Genomic DNA, 12,785 nt, shown 5'->3' on the forward strand with positions numbered 1-12,785 from the left:
ACCCCGTGTCTGCTGGCTCAGCTCAATTTTTGCTTGCTCCTTCCTTCCTACTGCAGTCCCCAGAGGGCTCTCACTCCTCTGACCTTCACGGGCCCCGACCGTGACTGTGGAACTTCCTCTGAGCCGGGCACAGACGGAAAACGGGAGCTGGTCCTGAGTGCTGGGGCCTGGCCAATGGCGGGAGTGTTCAGGGCACTGTGAGGCGGGCCTGGCACGGGCACCTTTGCTGGTTGCTCTGCCAAGAGCCCAGCTGGCAGCCTGGCAGGAGGCTGCCAAGGTAGCCCTGACATAGCAGCCTGGGAGTCTGGGAGCCCCTCCTCAGCCCCCTACATTGTCTTCTCTGTGACTACTGGCTCCCTGGGCGTCCCCCTCCCCTGCCTCCAGCCCTTATCTGGGGCTTCTACACCTTCAGTTGGGTTCTGGTCTCAGCAGCGTCTGAGCACCGGGAGTGGCTCCCTGGCTGTTTTCCTGCCCGCTGCCTTGATTTTGGGGCGTCAGATCTATTCTCACCATTCTCAGCATTGTGTGATCTCCCTCTTTGAAAGTCGATTTTATTCTTTTCATTCTGTAAGATGAGAAGGCATCCCTCAATTTACGTGATTTCCAAGAACGGCGGCCTTGGGATATTTCTTCTTTATGTCTTGCGAAGAAATTTCCGAATAATTAGCGATGTGTTTTAGGCGATGAGGCCTGCGCTCCCCACACCCACCACAGAGTGCCAGCGGGCACTTCCACCCTGTCCAGGCCAGGCCCCGGGGGGTGGGGGGTGGGGAGCTGAGTCCCTTGCCTCTGTCCAGCCCCACTGACCACCCTGCTCTGTCTTGAGCACCTTCTGGGAGAACGCCTGAACCCCCTTTTCCTGCAGGGTGCCCCTTCGTGTGGCCCCTCTCCTGAGCTGAGCAAGCCCCTTACTTTCTCCCCAGCTCCGAGCAGCCGCTCTCCCCACAGAACCCCGCCAGACCCACATTCGTATTCTGCTTGTCTCCGAAGAGCCACAGGAAGCAGCGCCACTTGGGGGGAAAGGAAGTTTCAGAACAAGAGACTTTGTGCCCCCGAAGTTCTCCCTCCTACCTCCCACCCTGTTTCCTCCATCAAAGAACCGAAGGAACAAAGCACAGAAGTAAAACAAGAACATGCAGCTCTGACCGGAAGGGAGGGAGGGACCTCTGGTTCTCAAGGGTCAGTGGGATGCGGGCTGTGTCCTGTTTGGCAACCCCAGAGGAGAGACCCCATCACACAGTTTCCCCGTTCCAAGAGTCTATGGTTGTGGGTGGTGACCCCAGGGATGGAGGGGGGAGAAACCCCCAAAGCCCAGAAACCAAGGGCCACCTATGTGACTGATCCTGAGCCCTGTCTCCTCTGGGTCTCTACAGTGAATGTTGAGGCCTGTGTCCACCCAGGACGGCCTCTTCGAATGATGATAACAGATGTTTATGCTTGGGGGCCCACACACACTTAGACCCTGTGCTTGCCCAGTCTGGCCCAGATCCCGGGCAGGCCTCTCCCTAGAGGTGACTGTCAGCTCCACCAGGTGACCCCCCATACCTCTTCTGAATGGCCTGGAAGGACCACTGTCTATCTCCAAAGCTGGGGAAAGGGAGGGGGGGATTCAGCTTCTCTCGAGGAGAGAGAAGAGAATGTCGGGGGTCGGGGGTGGGGTTACGTGGGAATGAGGTGTAAGGGCAGGGACGGGCTGATGCCCTTAATTGCAGCTTCACGAGCCCTCGTCCCTCAGCCATCAGACGTCCACTTGGTCCTGTGGTGTGGCCGCCAAATGCCTTTGATGTTCCCTGATATCTCGACCGGGATTGCTCTGCTTACCCAAGGCTGTTGCCTCGTGGTGTTCGTTTACCGGGAGTCTTATCTAACTCTTCCACCAAGCCGGAATATAATATAGAGTCTTCTTGGGTGGGGACTCCCTCCCCTTGGCTTCAGAGCAAATGACATTCCCCACTCGGACTCGGGGGTCCAGGAAGCTGGGGCCACCCTCCTCGCTGTTATGCACTCGGGGTCGAGCTCTGGGGGGCATGGGAACAGGAGCTGGGGAAGTGGTTGAAGTTCCCACTTGAGGGTGTTTTTTTTATTGTGTGGCAATAACCTTTCGGGTGAGGTGTGGTTTTCCCTCCCCTCTCTCAAGAAGGGGTGTTGGCGTTGGCCTGTAGGGCTGACATGGGCAGAAAAGATTGTTAGTGTCCGTTTGAGGGAACTGAGATCCTCCGGAAGCCGCCAAGGACACAGAACCGCGTGTGAGTCTGTGCGTTCTGAGTCACCTCACTGCCGGCTCTCGTGACAGCACACGCTCTGCTTTCTGATGAACAGACGATCGCAGGGTGGTCTGGTTCACGGGGAGCAGGTGCAAACCCACCCTGCGGGGGCCCAGGAACCCACAGTTTCAGGGTGATCTAATATGCAGGGTCATCCCTCCCCCCGGCGCCTCACTTTCCTTGGTTGCTTCTCAAGTCAATTCATTTGAACAGCCACATCCAGTAGTTTACAAGAAATTTTGGCAGGCATAAGTCACCATCCCGTGCTTGATACCAATTTAAGACTGTCTCATCTCAGGAGCGGCAAATGGAATTGGTAAGAAGGACAGACATTTGCAAGGGACTAGCTAATGTAGGACACACTTTATGAGTCGCGGCATCTATGTTACTGCGAATTGAGTGTGGGCAGGTGGCTGTCCCGGGCTCCTGGCCCTGGTCGATGAGCAGAAAGTGGAGGACCAGCCGGCAGTGTCCACCCACCCAGGCCCCCATGCGTGCTGGGGTCTTTGTCAGCCATCCCAAGACCACCCAGCTCCCCCGTTATTTGCTGGCTGCCTTGAGCGTGTTGCTTATTTCTCTAGGATTTAGTGCCTTCATCTATAAATTGTCCTTAATCCTAGTAACTATTTTGAAGGGTCTTATAAAGATCCAATAGGATAATACCTATAAAATTAAGTGCAAAGTCTTAATACTCACTTAATACTCCACAAATGCCACCAGGACTTCACCTCCGTCAGGATCATCGTGGTTTTCATCTTCTTCATCACAAGTAAGTTTGGTCTTTTGGTGGGCGGGGGGGTGCTGCAGTCCTCAGTCTTCCCGGGATCTATCGCCAGGTGGGGTGTCTGACTCCAACCCTGTCAGCACCTCGCAGAGGCGGGATACACACACACACACACACACACACACACACACACACACACACATGCACGCACACGCACACGCACACGCACACATCACCTCAAGCCCCATGAGTCAAGCGAGACAGGACAGAAGGCTCAGGGTTTCTCAGGAGCCCCGTGACTCCAGCCCGCTCCGCACACGCCAGCAGGTTGGGGCTGTATTTCGGAGCCGGGCCCCACTGTGACATGACCGCCGTGTTCTTCGCTCCCTCTGTTCTTCTCAGACTCCAACAACCCTGGAGGAAACTCAGGGCTTGGCCCTGGATCCCCGACGCAGGATGGGGTGAGCGTGATCCTCGGGGCTCTTGCCAGGCTGCTGCAGTTCCTGCCGAGGCATCGCTCCTCCTGACGAGACATCTCTGCTTTACAAACAGCCATGGCTTGGGGATAGCATTTGGGTCTCTTCGCCCCATCTGGATATTTTTCCGAAGAAAATACTGCTGAATAGTGCTGCAGCCTCTGATCCGCCAAAATATAATTTAACTCAATGAAAGCAAACGAGTCTTCATTGGCGAAATGATCCGAGACAGATGTCAGAACAAAATATGCTAAAATTAAGAAAAATAGATTTAGGAAATTTTCCATTTCCCCCCTCCCACCTGTCCTCCACAGTAAGGTATTCAGTGGCTGGGAAGAAGAAAAGTAATTATAAGATTTGGCCTAAATATATATATTTTTAATCACAAGGGTTTATAACATTCCTCTAGTGGGAAGCTGTGTGGGAGGTCTATTTGCTCTCAGCTAAATTTCCCTCGCCTAAGTTATGTGCACGAGTTGCTTCTTCCACATGTAATTTTAGGATGGCACTCGGGTTGGCAGAAAATATTTACACATAAGAAAACAAGTATATCTGACACGATTATGAATCCCAAGTCTGTTGACATTCACAGCTTCTTGGTGCATAGAAAGCCCCAAGCCTGAACCCTGGTGAGGCGGCAGCAGCCCTGAGCCCCGTAGCAGGTCTTACAATCTGATTGGTTTTGGGATTTGATGCAGGAGAAGGCGTTAATACGAGACACCCAAGCCTCATCATTCTGGTTTCTCGGGATGCAGATGTAATCTCACAACGTTTTCTTACTGTTGAACATCAGGAAAACCAGTTTGCCTATGGTGTAACAATCAGATCCTTGGGAAGGAAGACATGTACAAATCTCCACGTACTAGTGTTGTGGTCCTGTTACTACATATAGGCAGATGGAGAGGAGGAGGGGGGGAGCGGGAGGAGCTGGGGCAGGAGCAGCAGGAGGAGGAAGAGCAGGAGGAGGAACAGGAAGAGGCAGAGATGGGGAGTAGGAAGAGGGGGCAGCTCCCACCTCCACTGAGTTGGAGATGAGTCAGGACTTGTATTTATAATCTGATCGGTTCCTTTCTATGACTCCCAATTGCAAAATACAAAGACCAACAATCAATGTCCCCTCCTGAAGTCACCCCAATCCCCGGAGGCTCCATGAACGAAGTGAATCCACAGTGGACGAGGTGAGATGGCCATCCCCCTCCCTGGACTCCAGGCCCCCAGACCTGAGGATGAGACTTCCTTCTGATGACGGCAGGGCCCTTGGGGACAGGCCTTCCCCAGATTCCCTGTTCGCTTCAAAGAACCCCAGACCCAGCCACTCCTGCCCTCCCTCTCCTTCCCTCTGATTTAAAATGCTGCCCCCTGAGATCCTTGGTCGAGAGCCACGAGCCTTCTGAGAAGTGTCTGTTCCTTGTCAAGGTCGGGGTGAATCACATGTTTGCACATAGAGCCTCATTTGTGTGAACCACATGCATGTACACGTATGAGCTTGTGCCAGCCAGATGCATGTTCTCATGCGTGAGCTACAGGTGTGTATTTATGAACTCATTAGTATGAATGACATGTTTATATGTATGGCCTCAGGTACTCGTGCTTGACCTCCTAAGAGAAACCACAGGTTTTCCTATATATGTAGGTCACATGCGTGACCTTACATGTGTGAACCACATGCCTGCTTGCTTGACCTGGCACATGAGTGACAACTCTGAAGCCAGTGTGGCGCTCATTTGTGGAGGGGACGTGTGGTACAGGCACCCCATAGGAGTGCTCTGGAAAGTGGACTGTCCACTAGGTTTTCATTCCAAGGTGGTCACCCTCTGAGTCTCTGAAGTTCTGCAAAACGAAAGGCCTACACAGCCACACACTCTAAGGGAAAAGGGAGCTCAGATAGAGAAAGGAGCACCAAATAAAGGGTGTTGGGAGGATCCTCCCAGGATGGGAGAAGCATGCTGAAAGTAGACTATAGACCAAACATGATTGTCACCCATTGCCTCTTTTGCAAACCACAACACCCAATAAGAGAGAGAGAACAAAAGGGAATGCCCTGCCACAGAGGCAAGGTGGGATGGGGTGGGGTGGGGGGTGGGAGGGATACTGGGATCCGTGGTGGTGGGAAATGGGCACTGGTGGAAGGATGGGTGTTTGATCATTGTACAATTGAAACCCAAGCACAAAAATTTGTAAATCTACAACTGTACCTCATGGGGTTTCACTAACAAAAAAATTTTTTAAAATGTAAATGATGAAGAATGAGCACTGGTGGAGGGATGGGTACTGGATCATTGTATAACTGAAACCCAAGCACAAAAATGTGTAAGTCTACAACTGTACCTCATGGTGTTTCACTAATAAAAATTTTTTTAAAAAAAGGCCTAGAGGGACCAGCAGGGAAGGTCAGTCCAGCTCTGTGCCGGCCTGGACAGCATGCAGGGTCAAGGATGCTCACGGCCTCAATGCCTCCTCTTAGCTTCCTGTTAGACACAGGTGAGCTGAGCAGTGAAAGGGTAGGGACCAGGAACCAGGGAGCTGGTCAGACGGTATTTCTGGTTGATTAGGGAAGAGATTTGCTTTGGAATCGCAGGTGAGAAAGAGGGGAGGGGGAAGGGTCTCCTGTCTGATCTGCCCACTCGGAAAGACTGAGCAGAACAGAGAGGAGGGAGGGTGACTCTCACCCTCTTTCTCAAGCTCTCATACCCCCCGACCCCCTGAGTCAATCTCTCTTGCCCCCAGTCCTCAGGCCTGCTGACACGGATGAGCCACACCGTCAACTCCCCGCAGTCTCCAGCCTGCAAACAGCAGACGGTGGGGGTCGGCTCCCCTTGATCTCTGTGTTATCTATATCTGTATCCATCACTAATCCGCATCTTTAGCTATGTCCATGCAACACCTGAATCTGTAGCTATACAGTGGTACCCAGATATAATCGATGTCTGTGTTTACATCAATCCACAGTGATGCCACATCGATTTCTAGATCAGACCCACCTCATTAGCTCTGTCCAGACAACATCCCCATCCCTATCTGTGTCCGATAGACGCGTCCACGTTTGTATCTGCAACACCATCTGAATCTTCCCGCATTATGCCCCCACCTCTCTGACTGCCTCATTATCTCTCTCCACACAACATCTGTGTCTGTGTCTAGTCCGTGGAGAGACCTGTCTCTGTATCTCTGTCTACACGTATCTCTACAGTCAGGCCCCATCTCCACGCATGAAGAAATACGTCTCTGTCTTGTATTTCTGCCTCTGTTACGCTTTCAACTCTGGGTCCACTCCACGCTTACATCCATTTCTGTATCCCCAGCCTATCGATATTTTTATCTATCTCCAGTCCTTTAGAGAACTCTGACTAATTTGGGATGTTTTCAGGCAGAAGAGGGAGCAGCCGCGTTGGCTTAGCTCAGAGAATGTGTCATCCCCTGAATTCCCGGCCACATCCAGCACCAGACAACGTTTGGCATCACTGGCTTCTTCCCGGGGACTAATAAGAAACTCTCAGGCAATTTCACAAGCAAATAGACCCACACACCCAGAGAGGTGCCCGCTTTGCTCCGTCTCATTATGGTTCTCTTATTTCTTGAGAGGTGTAAGTTTTTTATGCTAATTGTCCAGGCTGATGCAGGACTGTTGCGGTTACAATTGATTTGCTTCATACTCTGCGTTCTCCATTTTTATTTTATGTCCTTGATAATAACCATGCTTCAAACACGGTTCTTATAAATACCTATCTCAACCTGGTCTTAATGGTGGGCAAGGCTAAATAAATTACATAAAGTGTGTGTAAATTAAAAAATCGCAATGCATCATCTGGGGAACATAAAGTAACAAAATAGGAAACTAACACCCAAGAATGGCCGAGATTAGTACCAGGAATTTTACTCCATGACTTGGAGGCCAACCACACATACTAGGGGAAAAGGGAGCTCAGATAAAGAGGGGAACACCAAATAAAGGTGTTGGGAGTATCCTCCCAGGATGGGAGAAGCATGCTGAAAGTAGACTATAGACCAAACATGATTGTCACCCATTGCCTCTTTTGCAAACCACAACACCCAACAAGAGAGAGAGAACAAAAGGGAATGCCCTGCCACAGAGGCAGGGTGGGACGGGGGGGGGGGGGGGGGGGGGATGGGGGGGGGGGAGGGATACTGGGATCCGTGGTGGTGGGAAATGGGCACTGGTGGAGGGATGGGTGTTTTGATCATTGTATAATTGAAACCCAAGCACAAAAATGTGTAAGTCTGCAACTGTACCTCATGATGTCTCACTAAAGGTAAAGGTAAAGGTAAAGGCCCTCCCGTTGATCGTCGATTTGCTCGAGCGGGCCCAGTAACATCTCCATTGGATGTCTCACTATTAAAAATTTTTTAATAAAAAATTGCAATGCAATATTGTGAGAGAACAAGGGAGCTCCAATCCTGACCACAGAACTGGGAGAGACGGAGCTGTGTGTGGCAGTGTTTGCACAGTCCCTGTGGGGATGACAAACGTGCCCAGACAATTGAGCCTGGCGATAAGTTGGTGGCCCTGGAAATCTCACTCACCTTCCCTCCAACTGGCATTCAAACCAGTGGTGTAGGTTTCTGTAAGGTTTTGAGAACACCCATTATACCTGGTAGGGCCAGCCAGAATCTTGGCAGAGAATTCACGAGATTATAAGCACGGCAGAGAAGCAGCCGGTCAGAAGCCGGCTCATGCAAGAGTCCCTGGCCAGCTTAGGAAACGGCCAACACAATTCATGACTCACTGGAACAGGACGTAATAGCCTGGGGACAAATATCTTTTTCTTCCCCGTTGCCTTTCCTGTACTTGACACAGTGACTGGGATGCTCTCAATACTGGCTGCCTAAATGAACAAATGACTTCCTTCCTGAGAGCTGACTCTATGGCTCAGAAATGACCAGCTGGAGTAAGCGGAGCTTAAACAAAAGGCCCAAAGAAACACAATGAACAGTAAACCGCTCTTTGGCCCAAACTGAAAATCAAAAATAAGACAATTTCTTTTGCCTTTTGGCCACACCTGGCTCTGCTCATTCCTGGTATGGCTTGGGAGAACCATCTGGGGTGCTGGGGATCAAAACCAGATCAGCTGGGTGCAAGAAAGGTGCCTTGCCTAATGTACTATGTCTCCAGTTTGTAATTAGTTTTTCTTCTTACTATTTTTTTTTTAAACAGAAGTCCTCTTGAGCCAGAGTAGCTGGAAAGGACATAAGGCCATTAATGATGCTTTTTTGATAGGTTTACAGATAAATGTCTAGAAAATTGGCCATTTTAAAGTTAAAATATTATCTCAATAGAAAACAAGCGTCCAGTAGTAAGCTCACTGTCCAGGTTCCTATGGACAGCGTTTTCCTCTGAGGTCACAGGTGACAGATGTGTTTCTAGCGTGGCGATGAGCACGTTCTTCTCATCCAATTTGCAAATGGCAAGTACTCATCCCACCCAAATGATGCTTTTGCTCCCCATGACTATCACTGAAAAGTCAAGAAGCAATTCAGGTCTATTTTGGGAACGAGGAGATGATTTCCAATATAATCAGCTCAAGTGCTGAAAGATACTGAGAAAGGGGGTTAAAGAAAGTTGTATGATGAATTCTTTGACTTATGTTATTCATAAAATGAACATTTAATACAAGGCAAGCAAAAGAAAGGAGGGAGGGAAGGGGAGAGAAAGAAAGAGAGAAAGAGAAGAAAGAAGAAAGAAGGAGAAGGAAAGGAAGGGGAAAGAAAGAAAGAAAGAAAGAAAGAAAGAAAGAAAGAAAGAAAGAAAGAAAGAAGAAAGGAGGAGAAGGAAAGGAGAAGGGAAGGGAAGGGAAGGGAAGGAGGAAGGAAGGAAGGGAAGGAGGCAGGGAAGGAGGGAGGGGAGGGAGGGAGGGAGGGAGAGAAGAAGGAAGGAAGGAGAAAGAGAAGGAAGGGAGGAAGGAAGGAAGGAAGGAAGGAAGGAAGGAAGGGAGACAGGGAAGGAGGGAGGGGGAGGGAGGGAGGGAGGGAGAGAAGAAGGAAGGAAGGAGAAAGAGAAGGAAGGGAGGAAGGAAGAAAGAAAGGAAGGAAGGAAGGAAGGAAGGAAGGAAGGAAGGAAGGAAAGGCAGGGAAGGAGGGAGGGGGAGGGAGGGAGAGAAGAAGGAAGGAAGGAGAAAGAGAAGGAAGGGAGGAAGGAAGGAAGGAAGGAAGGAAGGAAGGAAGGAAGGAAGGAAGGAAAGGCAGGGAAGGAGGGAGGGGGAGGGAGGGAGAGAAGAAGGAAGGAAGGAGAAAGAGAAGGAAGGGAGGAAGGAAGGAAGAAAGGAAGGAAGGAAGGAAGGAAGGAAGGAAGGAAGGAAGGAAGAAGGGAGGGAGTGAGGGAAGGAAATACAGTGAAAAGAAAAGGCAGTGAATGGTGAGAGAGATCCCTCTGGGTGACTGATCTGGGCAGACAGCACTCTGGGGCATCAGGGGTCCCAGGGCTCTGGACCCCGGGTATCAGGCCTCCCAGGAAGCACGCTTGGCCTGACTGTGAATGCAACATGGCTCCCCTTTTTTTGTGACCCCAGTAGGGGAGCCTCTCTTGAGCCTCTCTGGTCATTCACTGGCCCAGGAAGAGGCTGAGGAAAGTACTCCCATTTGGAATGGGCTAAGGTGGGTCATGTTTGCTGAGTCCACTAGCACCAGGTGACCTCCGGCCCTGCTGCCCACACCGCCTGGGCCATTCGGAGAACGTGAGGATGTTGCCAGGATCTACAGCTCAGATGAATCGCACAGCTGACAGGAACAGGGCGACTGTTGGTCTTGGGAGCCTATCTGCTGGCAGGCAGAGACCCCTCCAGGCTGCTCTCCTGGGTGCGCTAAGGGACGCACAGTTTCTGCACCATCTTGACTTGCCAGGTCCCATGAACCTTGGGCAGCTGTGAGTAGCAGAGCTAGACTGAGCAGACCTCCACTTCCGGGCACCCCCCCCCCCACATTTGGGGCTTTCCTACCATGCCCCTCAGCCCCAATTTCCCTTCCTAAGAGAGGAGGCCTCCGACGGGTGTTCAGAGATTCCCAGAAGCTGATCTGTGACCTGCGCTCCAGGAGTGAAGCAACTCTGACCCTCCAGCCTAGCTGTGGGTGCCCGCTCGGCTCAAAACACAGGCCACTTCCGGTCCCTTCCAAGGGCTTTTGTTCGACTCCAAGAGGTGGGTGAGCAGGTGACATCGATGATCCCAGGGGTCCACAGCCAGCCCTGGCTGATCATGCAGTGGGTCAGTGGAAGGGAGCCAGGCCCTAGGTTGCAGCCCCACCTCCTGTGGGCGTGTCTCCTGGCTTCCTTCCCTGGGTCTGGAACCAGCCTCCCTGATGTCCGAGCCTTCCTGGGATTGCGTGGCTCTTGAACAAATTTGAGAACAGCTGCTCAGAGCCGGCACTTTGAAGCAAAGCCTCTCTCTGCACCATTTTCACTCATTTGGCTCATGAGCAGCAGGATGGAGCCTCCTGGCCTTTGGCTTAGGTCTTAGTCAGGGCTGCCGGAAGCTCCTCTCCGAGACAGTCCCGAGTGTCCGAGGAAGACTGGGTTTCCAGCTGCTCGTGGCACCTTGCCCCAAAGCCAGCTTGAACCACGAGCCCAGAGCTTCCCTCGTCATGTCTGCGAGGTCACACCAGTGCTGCAGCTGGAGCAGACCCCGAGGTTCCGTGGGGAGAGCCCGCACTGGTCTGGCTGCCTTTCCTGGGGCAGGTCAGTCCTGGTACTCGGTTAAGCCTCCCCCCTGCAGTGTCTCCCCAATGCCGGCTTCCATGCTCTGAGAACTGCAAACCCAGCGTTTCCCTTCCAGAGGGTTTGGGGACAGAAGGTCAATTCTTCATCCCTAGGGCTTCACGTCTCTGGGCAGCAGGTAAATGCCAGATGTCGAGACGGCGTCTATGGTGATGCCAACACTTCCTCTGTACCAGCAGAACATTGTACTTTGGAAATAAAACCCAGCACCCAGAAAAACCTGTCCCCTTCCGGGGGAGAAGACCCAGCATCTAAATGAGGGAGGAAATTGAGACACGCAAGCTGCTTGGAGGCTGCTCTGCCTCCTGCTGGGCCCGGGGTCAGCTGTCTGGGCCGGGTGCTGGCTTTGCCTGCCTCAGTGCCGGCCCAGCATCCAGCTCCCAGATGGAGGGATGGAGCCCGTGCCAGTCACACAGGCAGGTGGGAGGATCCGGCCCCCCGGAGGAGGAATAAAACCACTTCCCCAGATGGAGAGGTCAAGATGAGATATTTTGAGTACCTTTCAGTAGGAGGACGTTCTTCCCAGACCTGATTGGCAATCCCTCCTTGGCATAATGGGATTTAAACGTTGGCAAGGATGCCGGCTGGCTTGTCACCTGATCGCGTTACAGAAATAATCCTCTGGGTGCCTGCCTGCCTGTGACGCAGGACTCAGCAGTGCTGTGTGAAGGGAGGGCGTGAGCCAAGGTGAGAACAGAGTACAACTCCCATCTCGGTGGCTGGGCCCAGCCAAATGGAAAGCTTCGCTCTTCCGGGATGCAGCTCGGGTCAACTGGTCTACCAGGCACTGGCAGCTGTGCCTCCCTGGGCACCTGGGCAAGGCAGGGGCTGTTCCAGAAATATTCCTCAAGGCGCCAGTGATGGAGGAGACAGAGAACATTCTTGGTGTGCCTCCTGAGAGCCCATGGTTCTCTGGGTCGCCCCAAACCCCATCTGTGGTCATTGGGGGGGGGGGAGTTTAAGCATTTCTTGCTGACTTTCCTCCTCTTAGAGATGTGATAAAATGAATCTAAAGTAAAGCATGAATGTTTGTCTTTTCTTAATGAAAACACTGCCACCAGCTGGCTAATGAATGGTTCAGGGCTGCTTTTCTCATTTTCCCTTCAGTTAATAGGGCATCCACTTCTTGGTGAAGAGGCTGAAAGGTAGTTCAGTAAATTAAGACACTGGACTTGCACGCACTTGGCCTGAGTTAGACCCCAGCACCCCATATATGGTCTACCAAGCCCTGCCAGGAGTGAATTCTGAGCACGGAGTTAGGAGTAAGCCCTAATCATTGCTGGGTGCACCCCCTTCCCCAAATAATACCATAAACAAGGTGTTATTTTTTTCCTTTCTTGCAGATGAATAGCGTCCTCTCTTCCGTATGCCAACGTGCTTCAGCATTTGCTAGGGAGGTGTCCTGGAGACAAGGCTTGAGCTGGCTGTTTTCTGAGCAGCGTGTTTGAGACAGTGCTGGCCACCGGTGGTAGGGTGTGGAAATCCCCACTCTCGCACTGTGTAAGCGAGAGGGGAGCTGTGAAAACTCCTTCACTCAGGGATTACACATTAGAGGGCGTTCGGGGGCTCTCCGGGTGGCTCTCTCTCGAGTCGCTTCA

The sequence above is a fragment of the Sorex fumeus genome, unplaced genomic scaffold (genome assembly GCF_029834395.1).
Source record: "Sorex fumeus unplaced genomic scaffold, SorFum_2.1 ptg000142l, whole genome shotgun sequence".
Taxonomy (NCBI): domain Eukaryota; kingdom Metazoa; phylum Chordata; class Mammalia; order Eulipotyphla; family Soricidae; genus Sorex; species Sorex fumeus.